We start from the raw sequence: 18,432 nt of genomic DNA on the forward strand, positions 1-18,432 counted from the left end.
AATAGGGCTATCTAGTCAACCGTTATCCCTGATAGTTTGTGTGTCCCTGGCCATCCAGTTGTCTATCTCTGAGGAAGACTTCCACAGCGTTTTATAAACTCGGCCATTCAGGGATCAACCCAGGCTTATTTCTCAAGATCCACTGAATTGGGAAATGATGCTCTCTATGTGCTGGGTCTCATTTTCTGCATGATGCATGTATCCTCATCTTCCACCTCACTTTACTACTACACGTGGACATGGATTCTGCTGGATTGTCTAACTGTCCCTTGGTCTTGCCTTACTCTTGTCCTGAGAGTGCTTGAGTACATCCAACATGTGTGGATACCCCTTAAATGCACACTTCCGATATCTATTTCCCTGGCTCCCACTGATGTTCCTTTAACCCTGCTGGCTCCAGTGAACTTCAAAACACCTAAGACATAATTGAGAATTACCTTTAAATATTCAGACAGAAAAATTAAAAAAAAAAAAAAAGATCCAATGCTTAGCCAGACACTGAGCTAGGTAATTTAATGTGAGCCTTTTATTTTAATTTTAGAATTCCAATCTTATCTTATTTTTCTTGTTATTAGTTGGCTTAGTTGACTGTTTATTCAATGTTGCATTCAATGCATCACTGCAATGCATTTCAAAGTTTTGAATGTTAAATCTTTCTATAAATTACTTACAATTCCATCTCATTTACTCAGGTTGAAGTTAAAAAAAAGAAACATGAAATGCACTTCAAAAAATGTGGTCAAATTATAATAGCAGAATAGCAATAGCCCTGACCACCCATATAATAAGACTTCAGCTCCCTGAAAACATGGCAGAACACATGTGTCAGTGTCAACCCAAGGCTGAAATCTAATTAGGGCACATTCAGCCAGTCTGCTTATGTGTTTCTTGTTTGGTGACAAATCCGTTCATTTTGCAATAACATTTCTGTGAATGTCCAACAATTTGTTTCTGAGCCTGAAGCAGATTTTTAAAATATATAATTCTATGGGGTGGTGAATTAGAGTTTTCCTCAATAAATAACCATTAACATACAATCTGCTTGTCTGACCCTTCCGATAAAATTGCCAAGCCTGTTGAATGAATTGGCAAATTTTATCAATTAATATTTTGAATGCTAATTTGGCTTGTTTGTATACTTTACTGAAGACAATTGATTAGTGGAACATCTCACTGATTTGATTACACTGAGTATATCGGTGGTGTGTATTGATTGCATCTGATTGTCAAAGACTAAGCATGCCAGGGAAACATCTTTGAATAGTAGAAATATACTACCTGCCTAATCCAGATTTTGTCACAGAATTATTGTGTGATCCTGGTAAAGTTACCTGACTTTTTCGGCTTTCTCTGTGGATATTATATCTTCTATATCTCCTTCACTGAAAGGTCAAAATTACACAACAGCTTTGACTTTGCTTGGAAATACTCATAATCACATGTATGGAACAGAGAGAAAACAATATTAGATTACCAGGTGTCATCAGCATTTTTCTTAGGAAAGGAACTATATTTTTGGAACAAATATTGTGATAAGACATTGTGTTCAGAAGGAAATATGATGACATGTATGTCCCTAGAATCCTAAACAATTAAATCTGTTGATTATGTTCTTATATTAGAAAAAGAAAAGAAAAGAAATCTATGATTTTGCTTCTCAGATATTGGGGAGAAGGGAGAAAAAGGATGAAGAGAAGGGATAATATATAAGGGGTGTAGTTTCTGATGTTTATTGAAGTGGATAAATAATAGAAAAGATATATGATTTAATTTGAGGTTATTTGTGTTGCTTTGATATGGAATTCTTCTTCACCATTTTTCCAATAAGAACACTGAACCACATAGTTTATGTAGTTTGTCCTAGATCACACAGGGGCAGAATCAGGATTTGAACCCAGATATTTGCCATAATGTTTGAGTTCTATATAAGAGTAACTCTCCTACAACTTCCAGCTGGCATCATCTAGAACATTTTTCAAAGGCTCAGAAACAAAGGTCAATAATTGAGTGATAAATAATGATAAAATGATAGGCCGGTTGGTCTAATTGGAAGAGAACCAAGAGTTCACCAAATTCTGCACCAGCTCCAGAGTCCTGCGCTGTTGTTCCTGTTACTCTGGACAGTGCACCCAGGGCGAAATGGGCTGACGAGTGTGACTCACAGTAAAGGTGTGCAGATTAGATACTTACAGAGGGAGCTAGACACGAAGTCAAGAGTTCTAGAATTTTAGCCTTTGCCCTATCTATCAGGGCCCACCTTCCCTCATATAAAAAAAATGAGGAATTTATGTTAATGTCTTCCACAGGTAGCAAACCAAAATGCCATGCTTCTCGCCTCTAATCCATCAATTATTTCAGACTGTAATTCTTGTTCAGTGGCATCATAATCTCTTCAGACTCTCAGAAGAATGTGACAGAACAGGGTTCCTTACTTTTTGGTGATTGTAAACAAATAGCTCTATGAGTGAACATCCATACCATTTTCTCTGTGGGGTAAGGACGGCTTTGTTCCATATTAAGGAGGAAATGTAGTCCTCACTAAACACAAAACATTGCTATAGAACAGTTGAGAAGTATTTTTGTTCTTGTTTTTGGGAGTGGTATGTGTGTGGGGGGTGGTGAGAAGGGGAGTATCATATACAATATTAAGCACACCTTGGGGGAACTTGCTTTTTAAACTACCACTAAAGTAAATTTCTTTATATACGTGTCATACACATATACATATACACACACAAATATAAATATGCACAAAAGAAAAAATTTTTAAAAAGTCTTGTTTGCAACATGAATCCATGTGAATGCATATATTCATTGTATTCATGTTGTACATATATATTTTTGCTTTGGGTTTTCTTAAGCTATGCATATTTTTTGTGATTTTTACACTCTCTTTCTATAAAGATATTATTGTCCAGGAATGAGGGCTTCTTTTTCTTTGTAATGTTTGTACAGCTTTGAAAGTGAGACTTATTCATAAGAGTAATATTTGTCAGTAATGGTGCTAGGCAAAAGAAACTACTATTGTGGAGTCTACAACTAAATTACTGATCACTAAAAGCAGAGTAGTGTCTCAGGTTATAATGTTAAGATGCCCAGAGTAAACAAAACAGTCAGTAAAACTAGGTGTTTGGTGCCACTTGTGAAATTCAATGTGGGGAAATCTGGATTTGGATATTTTTCAAACAGTTTTTTTTTTTTCCTTTAGCATAGACATGGCTTAGATGTTATTTTTCCCTGATGAATCTATCTATACATTGCCAACTTGAATTTAAGTTGTTGTTGTTGTTGTTGACATTTCTAACCTCTTTCATTTGCATTTGTATTATTTTTCTGTCCTCACTAGTACTTGCAACATCTTCCAATTTAGTGTTGCTTAATGTTTTCTTTAGTGTGTGATTCTCTCCCTCTTCTGGGTCATTAAAAAGGTATTAAATAAAGCCAGCACTCCTAACTTCTGAGCTCTCCCCTCAGACTGGACACATTTTCATTTATCATTGCTCTCAGTTTATCATGATCCAAGCAAGCCACGTAACTAATTTTTTCCCCAGACTATATCCTGCCAATGCATGTGTATTACATATGGGACCTGATGTTTTTCTCCACTCCACATGGATCGTTACTAAAATCAAACCTAGTGGAAACCAGGAGCATGTCAGGGAAAGAAACACACTGGTTTAAAAGGTATTGGTATAATGGGTCTTCTTGCAGTGGTTGGGGAAGTCTGAAACCAACAAGATTGATGCACTTTGCATCACAGGCACAGTAGATAATCTGTGGGGCTGGAACAATCACTTCCTGTTCCTATAGGCCAGAAAAATGCATCAATGGATAGACAGACATGTTTATTATTCCCAATAAATGCTCTGGATCTGACAATTTCTCTTAGTTTAATGTATGAATTTCATTTCATAACAGCAGTAAGATACTCCAGGCTGTGCATTTGTTAGGGATTATTGCACTTCTTGGGTAGTTTAAGTCATTCTGCCTTTAGTCTTATGCCATATAACATGACCCAAGGCACCTTATAAATAGCAGAGCAATGCACTGCCTGTCATGTGTTATAGCTTGAATAGCCTTGTAAAGGGACATGGATTATAGAGATATGATAATAACTATAAAACAGGAGTGGTAATTTAAGTGCCTGTGTTGGATAATCTGTATGATTAGTATTTTTTTTTTATTTTGGTCTTTTGTGTTTCATTCTACTTAGAATTCTCATTTACTGAAATCACTGCTCAACAATACAATGTGCTAATGGGGTTGAAGGTAATTCAAGATCTAGTTTAATATTTCAAACCTTCTCATTGTTTTGTTTACCAATTAGCTATCAGAGGTTAGGTTGGAATTAGCTGATTTACACGGCAGCATCATTGGCTTGGAAATCACAAGTAGCTGCCATAAGCTATAGCAAATATTCTAAGGATTGAATTCTTAAAACTCTGTACAAAAATATTATCGTCAAGAGAATGCCTTACTCTTTCAATACCACAAAAGAACAACTGAGCAGTACTTATGTTTCAAAACTAATGTTGCAAATTTATGACATATAACATTTGGCCTAATAGGTATTTGGCACTTTGTAAACCAGCATCCTATTGTATAAAATAGACCCCCTTTTTTATTGGGTTGGTTTTTTGCTATTGTTGTATCCAAGTGTTTGACGTAATAGTATCCGAACGTATCCACATTTTATTTGTTTCCAAGTCATTTATTATGAAAGAAATAAGGAAATTTTTAATTGTCAAGAGGCTGGCTAGGGTTAGTGAGGGAAAAGGAAATGAGTAAATCTGTAGGATCAGGTCTCCAAATTTCTAATCCTTTTGCATTAGCCGAATTGCACAAAACAGGAACCTGTAGCTCAGCATGTAACATTTTTCCCATCACTTCAATAGGAACACTATTATGTTAGTGTGTACTTAGAAGGTGGGTAATAGATGTGTATTTTTGTTGCATATAACTTTCTTGTTGTGTTACAATCACAGTACTTGAAGGGTAGCAGAAATAACCCACCACCCCACACCCCTCAAACTCACTGTCCCCTGTGACACTCAGCTGTCATTCCATTTCAGGCCAAATGTTCATTTTAACATCTTCTCATTTTGCATAAAATTGTACAGATATATCATAGAATTACTCCATCAAAGAATTAATTAAGAGCTTTCTAAAACAAGCTTTCATCCATGTAGAAATTCTCAGACAGCATCCTGTATGGGTGGTCATTCTCTCCTGAAATAGATTTCCATTGATAGGAGCTGCAGATAGAATTTTTTCAAGTTATATCAAAATAGACCCCTTTGCAAGGTCTGGCCTTTTATGTCAACATAAAAAAATGCCATTCAGCTTCTGAGTCTATATTCTTATGAAGAGTATATATTTAATATTTTACTTTCCTTTGGTCACTTTTAATCCTAGACAGTAAGTTCTATAAGGTACATTACTAATTGTAGCCTGTATGCTTAATGACGAAATTCTGTAGTGACTGCAGAATGTTCTGCAAAGCAGTTTGTAGATTAAATTTTGCTATGCTTCATTCAGTGAAAGAAGAAGAAAGACAGATAACATTGACAATAGCCTCCATTTAAATTCATGTAATAGATCTAATAGGGCACTTTGTAGCATTTTGCAGAGCTGTTCTTTTTATTTTATCAGGGTAGGACCAGTTACTTTTTAACAAAAGAATAAGGTTGAAAGGATGTAATAAAAAAGAACAAGTACCTGGGTATATTAATTGTTATAATATTTCATCCTAGTAATGTATGGATCATTATGCATATTATCAGGTCCAAATTATTATTTTTTTTTCCTTTATTGCTTCTTGTAATTGCAAGCCTCCTGAGGGATAAAACCAGGCCTGACCACTTATCTTAGCAACTGCAATGTCTGCCAAGAGCACAGATATTCCATCAATGCTGGATGAATTTTGTTATTAATTAATAAAGTTTTGTTCCATATGATCCTTAACCCCAAGCTTAAACAGCATCTTTACCCAACCTGCTAGCCACATGTCTTTCCCATCAAAATTTTCTCAGCTCACTGTAGTCCATAGTCACTGCTTCTTTCTCTATTTTTCTGTTTGGTAATAATCAATGGTCAGACCATTGTTACCAATTATTTATATGTTGCATTGTGCAATTATATGAATTGTCACATTGAGCTTTTTAAAATGTTTTATATGATTATTTAATGTTTTACCTGTTTATCTTTGTTGACCAATGGGACTGTATGCTATTAATAATAGGCTTGCTTTTTCATGCCCTTGCATTTTGCATTTCCTCAGTACTTTTCTTTGGGCTAGGTACCTGGCAAAAACCCATGATATAGTTGCACATTTTTTACTAGATACTTATGTGCTTTAATTATTTCCAGCATGCTGGCCTTCTGACCTTAATGGGCGAGTAGTAAATGTTAAAAAAAAAAAAAAAATGCAGCTCCCATGCAGCATCTCATGTGGTTAGAGCTGAGTATCAATGAGGTGAGGTGGAATGTGCTTCATCATTAAAGTCTTCCTTCAGAAACTGTACAATGACAGCCAAAAGATTTTTTTTTCTTTTTTTCCCACATATATATCTGAATGCTCAGAAAAGATAAGAAAGCCTGAAGAAGAACAGATGTGTTAGAAGTGTGAAATGGATTAACATCAAAGCCCCCTGGGAAAAATCTGAAACATGAAATGCAGGCTCCTGACTGACAAGAGCTATTCAGAGAGTGTTCAAAGCCCGGCAGTGCATTTCGCGCTGTGTCTCTTCCTGAGCTGTGAGAGGCCTGTGTGGCAGGTAGAGATGCTGGGGGAAAAAAATCCCTCTCTGAACTTTGGGGAAATGTAGCCTCTGTGTGTGCTGATGTGCAGGATATGGGAAAGGAAAGGCGTTTTTTTTTTAAACCATGAAAAGATGATACAGTCTGTTTCATATATAGGCAGAGAAATCATCTGCTGATGTATATGATATGAAGGGTAGTGGGAAGAACTCCTTGCATAAAATCCTGTTTATCCATCACAAGGACTCAAAGTTTCAGTATTTAAGACTAATTCCTCTGGTCTTTATAAATTTGAAACAATAAATACCCACCATCCCTTGTCATTCTACCACAATCTCATGGATTTAGAGATTCATTCAAGTCTGATTATTCATTTTCATTATTAAAAAGTACAAGCCCAGAGACAAGAAACTTTCACAACGGTGTCAAACAAGTTACATTTGCATTATAATATTTTTAGAAACTGTTTTAAACACATAAACCTGATTTTCTCCAAAATTGCCAGGCAAATTTAGTGACAGCTTTGATCTGGAAATCCTGAATATTATTTGAGTAAAATAAATAAAATAAGACGAAAAGTGGGAGAGATGCCTTTGGAATTAAAGTGAGGATTCTATAATAATTAAATGATGTGCTCTACCCATTATTGTAGATCTTAAAATTGAGCTATCAGCTCACTTTATGAGCATGTTTTAAAAAGTAACACTGAAGACCATTGTGACTACAAAGTAATTAGAACTTTGATTCTTCTTTTACAAACCTTAGTGGCTCACACCTATAATCCTAGCACTTTAGGAGGCTGAGACAGGAGGATTGCTTGTGGACAGAAGTTCGAGACCAGCCTGGACACCATATGAGACCCCATCTATACAAAAACAAAAAATGCAGAAAAATTAGCCATGTGTGGTGGTGGACACCTATAGTCTTAGCTATTTGGGAGGTTGAGACTGGAGAATCAGTCCAACTCGCACTCCTGCTGCCCATGTGGGGGTATATTCAAAGTTATGATAATACTTTCTTTATGAGTTTGAGCCTTGAGAAAAGTCAAAAGACTTTGGAATCACACCTGTGAAGTAAGGTGATTCTATTTTTCATAAACTAACTCCGGAAACATTTGTTGTCTCTCCAGAAAGTTGGAAGGTAATAGAAATGCCTGTTTCCCTTTAACCAAGAATTATAGTTATCCCAGCTCATCTCTTACCAGACCTCACATTCACTAAGAAAAACCCAGCTCTGTTCCAAACTTTTATATACAAGTTAAAATATTAGTTAATTAAATGAGTGAATCAGAAAATATTTCTTAGGAGTCTATGATATTTTAGGCAATGTGGGAATACAAGACAGAACAAAAGTTTTTAATCATGACTGATGAAGCTAATACCATGTAATTATTTGTCAAAACCAACCATGCTGCATTCATCATATTCTGTCTTTTTGTTGGATATATTATTCCATTTTATATTACCTGTCTCTTCACCATGTTTTTATTTTATTTATTTATTTATTTATTTATTTATTTATTTATTTATTTATTTTTTTATCCCCCCCCCATGTTTTAATTACATCAAAGTAAATATAGTATGGCAGTTAATGGTCAGTCTGCAGAGTCCGGTACATATGGGTTTAAACTTGAGGTCATTAATTGAATAGCTTTGGCAATATTTAGCAGTGTCTTCATTGCATCATTGGTAATGTCTCCAATATTCATTTTGAACAATTGTAAACTGTGAAAAAAAAGATTGCTTCACTCATGTTCTAATTCAACTAAGGTAATAGGCATAAAGAACTTAGCATGGTACTTGGACAAAGAAAGTCAATAGTGTGATTGCTGAGGGTAGACATTTTATCTTCTTTCTTCATTCAGGCTACTGGAAGCCTTGTGTAATACCTAAGGAGGTTGATACCCAATGCAGAGTAATTTTGATGTAACCTAATGAGGTTGATACCTAAGGCATTGATTAATTTTGATACATCTATCACTAAACTTCTTTAATGCATTGTCAAAGAAAAACTGCTTAACCACTAACAAAATATGTAAAACTGGCTCTACATGTGGTTTTCAATGTGCTGCAATCTGAGATTTATGAAGAAGCACAGGGCCTTACTTCCATTGTTCTGTATTTGTTTCCTAGACATCTCCTGATAATTACATATACTTTCAAGATAAATATTTTCTTCCATTGAAGTCTACTTTTTAAATATACATATCACTGAGAAATGGGTAGCATATTCACTTATTGACTTAATTTATCAAAGTAATCATTTAAATTAAAAATAATCACTCATAAATCCCTCAGGCACAGAAATGATCTCATTCACCTTTGTGGTCACAATACATAGAAAAGTGCATAGTAGGCACTTAATATTTATTTAAATGGATCAATCTATAAATCCATACATGCATAATGAAGATTGTTTTTTCATAATCATACTAGTGTGTATTAAATTTCAGCTTTTTGTTGTGGAGGGGCAATTGATGTGTAGGAGCTACTGAGCTGTTAGTGAGGTCAGAATTCAAGTGATTAAGGCAGAGAACACTGAAAATATTTTTCCTGCCTCACAATTTTCCAATTGTTATTGTTAAGACATCAAACAGCCATTTGGTCAGATCGTAACCAAGGTCTGTCACAACCTACAGAGGAAAATGTAGGGCTCATTTGTGTTGAGAATAGGGGGAGAATTCCATTCCTGGGCCAGAAAAGTTCTTTAACATTGGTGACATTATTGTGCCCCAGAGAAACTTCCAAGGGGGCTTCAACTGTTCATTTCTTCTAAGAGAAAACAAATAACAACAAAAACAAAAACAGAAAAGCAAGAAATCAACAGAGGTGAGTTAGTACCTAACTGTAGATCTTATCTGAAAGGTAAGATCTACTGGTGCAGAGAATACTTGATCTTAAATTTTATTTCAAAACCTTTCAAGGAAAGAAAAGAGAAATCTGAACAGCATAGGTATTTATTTGTCAGTAAAACTTATTTTTCTTTTTTTTTTTTTGGTGAAAAGATTACAATCAAAACACTTCACCTTTTACTAGACTTAGATGTCTGCTTGAGGCTATTGTGCAGTGTTTACCTAATCTTCTAAATTGTTCATGCATTTTCCAACAACTTGTTCTTTATATGAGAAGTTATCTTTTGAAGAAACAAAAGCTAGAATTACAAATGTGTTCTTCATTGTACATGGCTGGAATAGGCTGGATATTGAGGTGAAGTGTCTTTCTCTCTAACTATGGAGAGGTAAAAGGAGGAAGGATACAGTGGCAAGCTCTATGGATTCAACCACTATAATTTTTTGTATTTCATAATTCACATAGCAGGAATTTACCACTGACATTTGAATATATGAAATTTAAAAAATTGATCTATTGATATCCTACCTATTAAGGAGTTATTATTGAATTGAGAAAAGCATAGAGCTGAAGGGAGAGGCAGTGCTAGAGAGTAATTATTAACCAGTTGGGCCAGAAGATAATGACTAGATGCTTCTACCGGGATAGAAGTTCAGAAAATAAGAAAGGTGTCAACAAGAGTCAAATAGAAGTAAACGCAAGTAATTAGGTATCAACATCAGAGAGATATCATGCAACCAATGGGCAAATATTCCAGCATTTAGATAGAAAATAATTTGGAAAGTTTGATGAGAGGTGGTAAACAGATATTTAAATAGATATATAGTTGGTACCAGAGAAGTCCAATGGTAGAAAAGAGAGACTAGAATCCAGCCATCCATATAGTTTTCAGGAAAATATCAAGGTCACTTAGGACGTGGAGTTCAAATTGTGGTCAAAACCCAAAGTTACTACCAAAAAATAAAAGTAATAATAAAATTTGTCACACAGTAGCAATTGTTATGAGATATAAGACAAGAAATCAGTTGCCAAAACTGAAGCAGAAGGACTAACAATACACTGATGTAATGTTGAGCCTCCAGCCTGTGGATCTACCATTTTTAATATGTCATCTTCTCATGGACCACAAGGTCCCACTGTCTGCAATGGATTCAGTCTCTAGGTACAGATTCAAGGGTTTTGGAGTAGAGATCCATGTGAATCATCAAGGTACTTACGCCAAAGAGAAGTGTCTCATAACAACTTTCTAGAGAACAGCCCTTGACGTGAGGCAATAGAACAGGCTCTGTGTTTCCGAAGTAACTCAAGAAGTTCATGAAAATCATGATTTTTATTTTTAAAAAGCATATATCTTTTTCATTTATATACATTTATTACTTATCTGTCACCAATTTTTTTCCCATTCAACTTAAGAATTTACCCACAAAACGAATAAAGTGTGTGTCTGGGAGAGGAGGAGGTGGACAGAAGTAAAGGGGATGTTATTAAAGGACGTGACTCCAAAAGCAGCAACTGACTCCAAGAGCACTAGACAGGAGATTGTACTGGCAAACACAACAATAATGAACGATGTTGATTTTCTTCTATTTTCTTTGCTTTAAAAAGCAGGGAAGCTTACAAAACTACTTAGAAAGTTTCCCAGACAACATGGTTATGTGTCAGGAGATGGGGTTTGGGGAAGCCATCTGCAAGCTTCAATTATCTGAGAAAACCACTTGGGTGTAACACTTCATTTCCAGGTGGTTCTGAATACATGAGAGACAAGATATAGCTCTAGGAATAAATAGCACAATTAATGGGAGAAATCCAAAAAGTCTTAGCATTATTAGGAAAACACATATGCGACATCACTAGAACTGTTTCCTCAACACAGACTTTCTGAACTTTAAAAAAGAATAATAAAATGACAACAATAATATGACAAGTCCTGATTCTGTAATCTTCCTTCAGTTTCCAGCCAAATAACTGAAAGGCTAGAAGACTTCTCTGCAGAAGTAGCTGCTCAGCAGACATTCACTTAAGTCTTGGATATTGGAGGCTTTATCTGTTTATTTGATGATTGGAACTTTCTGCCCATTATTGATTCCTGCCACTCTTATGAACAACTCAAGTGTCTGACACAAGTTGAGTTTATAAAATAGACTGTATTTTTTATCCATTAGCTGGCACTTCATAGATTGTCCAAAATTTGTCATGAGCTTTGTAGCATTTCCATAGCGGTAGCACCTGTCTAGTCAAGGATCATATATCAAGGTGCATTCAGTCCATCTGCCACAAAAGAAATTGATGGTTGCTGTTTATCTTTTCCCCCATCTATTACCATAAAGTTACCCCTTCCCTTACTTCTGGAAAAATGGAACATATTTCCAGGATATTTTCTTTAATACTCCTTGACCTAATAAAGAGGTGTGTTCTGTTATTTTTGGTATCTGTTAGGTTACATACAAACTTTTGACAACCGTTAGGTTACATACATACATATCTGCTTGAGGAAATATACCAGAAAAAAATTATAACTTCATAGAAAAATATTGGTAATGCTACTTGAAAATTTTCACGGCATATAAAATCAACTCTTATCTCTAAAATATGGGAAGGTAAGATGATTCAACTTTTGAATGCCAATGAAATACCAGATTTTTTCTCTACATTTTTATATACATTATCTCATTTAACACTCATAGAACCCCTGTGAGGTGCCCCCATGATTTTGATTTTTATAGTTTGGGAAGGTGAGTGCACTGGTATTATATTAATTAGTTCACAGGACCAGGATAAGAAATCAATTCATGGAGCTCTATGACCCAATATATTTCAATTACATTGATAACATTCCATAATCATGGCATATATTTGCTTGGAAATGTATACTAATAATACAACAATAGCACAATAACCAAACAGCCAGCATTTATCAATGTTTACCATGTCATAAGTGCTTTTCAAGTATGATCCATTTTAATCATCAAAACAATTCTTTGGAAAAACATGTGCTGTTATTCCTATTTTAAAGATAAAAAAATCAAGGAGAAGGTAAGTAATTTTCTCAAGTTTGCATAAATGGTACTTATTGGCAGGTATTTAACCCCATGTCTGACTCCAAACTTTATAGTCATAATAATCGTGATAAGTGCTTAAATATGGTAAGTGCTTCCACATTCATTATTTTATTTGAGCCTATAAAACTTTACAAGAGGGGTAGAGCAAGCATCCGCTCACTTTACAGGCAATGAAATGGAGGGTCAGACTTATATGAAGCTGGCAAGTGTCAAGGAAATGTCTTAAGCTTGGTTTTTGGACTTCAGTGCACAAACTTGATAATATACCCCATGAGAAGTCCGTGATGCTTATATAATGGGGAGAACACAGCATGTGATTCTTTGTAGCAGAAGAAACAAAGTTTTATGCTGTTCTACAACTTGCATTTACAAGGTACACTGGACATCCTTTAAAAAGTAGGGAAAGATTGCAACAAGTCTTTTCAACTCCTTTAACCTGTTTTCTCAGCCAAATCTACCTAATAATAGTCACCTCACAAATCTGCTTGCAAGAGCAAATGAGATAATGTGTATAAACGCTCACCTACTGCCTTGGCTTGACAAATCGTAAGGACTCAACGCTGTTTTAGAATGAACAAAATACAATTCTTGCCTTCAAGCAGGTTGCAGTCAGTTTATTCAGGTAAGTGTATTACTCATAAAACAATGACAAAAAAGGACAGTGTGTGACGTATGCTGTAGATGTTTAACAAAAATGAATGAGTGAGAGATACTATTCTCAGGCCAACCTGATGAAGAGATGATGAATTGAATCTTCAAGGATCAACTCTCCAAGACAGGAGTGGGAATCCAGATCTAGGGAGCAATGCAACTCGCAATGAACTCTATGGTTTTCTTAACTGGCTACCTTGGGTAATGGTCTGTAGACTGGATAACCGTCTCCAGACTACATTCATGTATAGTTCCCCAAAAGTGTTTTAGGCATAGACAGAATAGCTGGTTCCTTGCTTATTGCCTGAAGTCCACCATTCAACAATACCTTTTTGGCTCCATTTTTCATACCCCTAGAAATCCACCATGAGAACACACAAACTCCTAGAAAGAACAATACTACAAATTCTTACCTAGCACTACATCTTTACATGGGTGCATTTCTCAGATTGTTATTATGACTAAAAGCTAACTGAAAACCAAAGATTAACGGATGAAAATGTTGAAAAGAGATAATGAGGGGCCACCAAAGAGGGAGTCTAACCCTGGTCAGAAGTTCTAGTAAGATGTTTCTGATAGCTGGAAATAATGGGAGGGCATTGAATTCCCTGAGGAAAGGAAACCTAAAGATCTATTGGTGGCAATGTAATAATACCTTCTTTCCCAGCTTATATTTGAAATCCCTCAACCAACTCATCTAGAGAGACACAGTATTCAGTTAGGAAACACATGGAACCTGAGGATCAATGAATAATAGACACAGTCCTCCAGCCTTCCCTGCCAGCCACAAACATTTCCACTGTTTTCATACCCCTATCAATCCACATTTATATTAGTCCCTCCTGGATTTGATGTAGGTAATGACAAATTTTGTATGCATGAGTTTGCTAACACCTCAAAAGCATGGAAGCACAGTAACAGAGGTTGTTGGTACTGAAGGATCGTAGTCTGCAAACATGCCAACATTTTTCCAAGCAAGCTAAAAAGATTTGGACTAAAAGCAGTGGCAACTCTTTGTCTCAGGGTTTTCTCTGCCTAGAGGTGCCTGGTCAACCATGTGACCAAGGTGGGTAAGAGATGCAGTGAAATTAATGCTTCTTGTGAGATGTCCTTAACCAAGGAATGACAGTAATCTGTTTATAAATACTCTAGTTATCACCTTGAGAGAGATACCTCTGGTCCAAAGTCTTTAAGATGACTCCCAGTGTTTGCTAGTAGAATGAAGCTACAGTTGTCCAAAGTAGTAACACACTTAATAACACATCATTTACTGTTTTTCTCCCTTTTTCTGTCTTACTTTTCCATTCTTTTCATAGAGTTTCCTGACATCACTTCCCAAATAAGCTATATGCGCTTGCATCACCATATCAGCATAGCATCCTATTCATGATAGAATTTCACATAGTGTAAGTAGAATGCACACCACTGGCTCTTCTTCAAGTCCTGGCACTCTCATTGCAAAACATAGCACAACTTTATAGCATTTCATAGCTAAGGGGGAAAAAAAGGCAACTTTAAAGCCACTTTAAATAACATCTCCATTTGTTCCCCCAAGAAGCCATGTAAGAAGCCCATTGATAATAATGATTTGCTCTTGTGCATAATTTTGCACTTTTTAAAGCACTTTCCCATATTTAATCATATTTGATCCTTATGGCAACCTTGTACAAAATGTAGGGCAAATGTTAGCTTGAGGGACAATGTGGAGTGGTGGAAAGAGCTCTCTGAACCGGGAGTCTGGAAACCTGATTCTGTCAGTAATTAGCAGTGCAACCACAGGCAAGGCCTTAACACTCTCTGGGCCTCACTGTCCTCGTCATGGTATGAGGGGCTGGTCTATAAAATGTCTAAAATTGTTTCAGATAGTAACATTCCGTGAGACCGAAATACAGAGACTGAGGGTGGAGTCTGTGGTTGTGGTATCACTTCCTCAAAGTCCGATGGTGGTCAGCAGCAGAACTAGGAATAAAATCAAGATCTAGTAACTTTAGAGCAAAGGTGCATTAAGTGACACATGATGCCTGGAATTGATGAAAAGCTCTCAGACTAGCCATTGAGATCACATTATATTCCATAAATTATCATCAACCTTGAAAATTTCCTTTAAGGTATATTTTATTCCCAATTTACAGATGAGGAATCTCAGACTTCAATGTCTATGTCACTTGACTTAAGTCACAAGCTACTGACGGAGCTCCTGATATCTGAGCCCCATCTGTGTGATCCCCAAACCACCTTCTTTTATTATACTAATTTTTTTTTCTTTTTGCACATCTTATAAGAGTGTCAAGAATATTTTGCTATATTAGAAGTTTGATATGTATGGCTTCCAATTTTGACTTCTTGTTCTCCGAGTATATTTCTCCATCTATAAAATAGACGTAATTTTTCCTTTAGAATTATTGAAAAGATTAGAAATGATGAAAAATTCAAAGTATTTGGAAATAGACTTTTGCTGACTACATGCTACTCTTCTTTCCTACTCTGTCATTTTTTTCTGACAAACCAGCAAAACTAGCCCCCAATGGCAGTTTCAAACAGCTGAAACCTGTTTCTCTTCGGCAGACACACATGAGTAAAGCTGAAAAGCTGGGTGGTATATAGGAAACTATGAGTATATTGTGAGTTTATTTTTTCTTATTCAGCTTCTGTCCTGATTCCAGCCTATTAGGTTTGTGAAAAAGTGTACCTCTATCTATGATCTTAGTATTCTTTTATTTAATTTACCCATTCTGCATTGACTATTCATCTTAACCTTTTACCAATGATCCTGCGTATGTCTGTGTACATGCATGTGTATGTTGGAAATGGGCATACATAGAGGAGATTATTTCAGTCATTTTCAGATTCTGCTAGTGAGTGATTCATAACTAGTGGACTATGACTATACCATAAGGCCAGTAAGACATGTTGCATCTACCAGGGAAATTGCATAATAATTATATTTTAGCTTAAATAACACCAGAAAAAGTTTAATTAAGACTTTGAATTAATAGTTGAAAGATTAATCAATCAATAATTATAGTAATGATTATAGGGTATAATTGAGCTTAATTGGAGGGGGCTGATTAATGATCAGAATAAACCTTTCAGATTCTCTGTCTTACAAACCTTTCAGATTCTCTATCTTACAAATATTCAGAAATGATAGATTTTGGCTCATAGAATTAGAAAGAAATGCCAGGATTTCAGATGATGGGTCTTTGGCAACTAAGCTATCAAAGGGAAAACACATGACTGAAGTAAAGAAATTATTCTATTGTTCAGCCTGTATATCATTATACTGCTAATTTGTACAAATTTGAGATTAATGGAGGGAAATATGCATCTGAAGAAGTCTACAGAAAAAGAGAAAAAAGAAGAAATTGCTTGAGACAGTTTTCTTTGGAAGCTCATTTCTCAGGGGTGCTCTTTCCATCTCCAAGGGCAAAATGGTTGTGTGAATTCAAATAACATTCTTATCGGTTCATCATAGGAATAGATTCAGCAGAGGATCAGACGTCTCAAGGACACAGTCCTGTTTATAAGATGACGACCCCTCTCACTTCTGCTTGATTTGTTCTAATCAAATCTAACTGGCTACTGGGACCAATGTCAATTCCACCTGAAGAGAGTTCAATTCTCTTTGGAGAATCAGTAGGTGATCTCATTTTAGTAAGTCCTTACTGATGAGGAGGAATCCCACAATGCACTGCTCAGATGGAGACATACATGCTCAGGTTGAGGTGAGTGTTTTTTTGTTTTTTTTTCCAGAGTAGACAGCACCACATTTTTGATCCTGCACACCGTTCTCAGAAAATAACCCAAATGTAGTCTCAACATTTACAAATACATAAACAAGCTTAGTCATACAGGGAGACGACCTCACAAAGTGTTTTCAAAAGTTTTTCAGCTCACCAGAAAATCAATTCTGGCTACAAATTGGAAATTGACTGCTCTCACATTTACCAATGACTTACACCCATTTTCTCTTGTCTTTCTACAACTTACATGTGTTCTCTCAACCTAAATGCAATAACAGTCATGGCAAGAATTATTTATGCAAAAGCATTTAACTAAGCAGTTCATGAACTCAATCAATGTTTTTATTGATTATCTACTCTATTTGTCCAAACATATACTGGTCACTGTGGTAGATGCAAGTGAAGGGAATGATTGTATATTACTGACCTTAACTTCTGTATTCTATCACACATTATCGATTAAGAGCATAAAGCAGTGATAAGAACAATGGAATTAAAACCTAGCATTAATTATTGGCCCACTGGTATTTGCTGTATGGTTTTGGGCAAGTTACTTGAACTCTCTTTCTTTAGTTACTTCATCTGTAAAACAAAAAAAAAAAAAAGTGTTTTTTCATAGTTTATCACCCTATGCAATATTGCAGTGCAATTCTGACATTAACTATCTGGAGTTAGCACAGGCTTCAGACTTCACAAGTTAAGGGTACAGTTTTGAATAGGTCTGCCTTTACATCAGACACTAATAACAAGTTTGAAGGTCCCAGATCACCCACTCTACTAACCAAATGGCTACAAAGTTGGCAGTTTCCACTACTACCTCTGCTTTGATAATTCACTAGAGTGATTCACAGAACTCAGGAAAGTGTGGCACATAGTATATCTCTATTATAATCATTGGGTGAGTGATTAACCCAATCTTTAGCCTTTCTCTTCCCTTCCTGGTAGTTGAGAGGTTGGGCAGCTATCAAATGGTTTAAAGACCCAGCCCTCTAATCCCCTGGATGGTCTTTCCAGCATAGCAGCCTTCATCTAGAAACTATCTAGAGGTCCACTGGGAGTCACCTTGTTAGGATAAACTGAGGTGTGGTGGTCTCAGGAGTTCACCACGAATAACAAAGACACTCCTATCACTTGAGAAGATCCAAGGAACTTCCCTCCCAGGAACCTGGGAAAATGACCACACAAATTCAAATTCATTATTATACAACACCCATGGATTGTTGTACTAGGTAAACAAGGTTTGTCCTAGTGTTTTATTATTTTGAGTTTTTAATCAAAATTTACATGCCATAATTTTATTATTAGAGAATAAGAGAACAATACAAATTCTATTATATTCACTATGATAAAATACTACTCATGATTTCAGAA

This window comes from Lemur catta, chromosome 16, assembly GCF_020740605.2.
Source record: "Lemur catta isolate mLemCat1 chromosome 16, mLemCat1.pri, whole genome shotgun sequence".
Taxonomy (NCBI): domain Eukaryota; kingdom Metazoa; phylum Chordata; class Mammalia; order Primates; family Lemuridae; genus Lemur; species Lemur catta.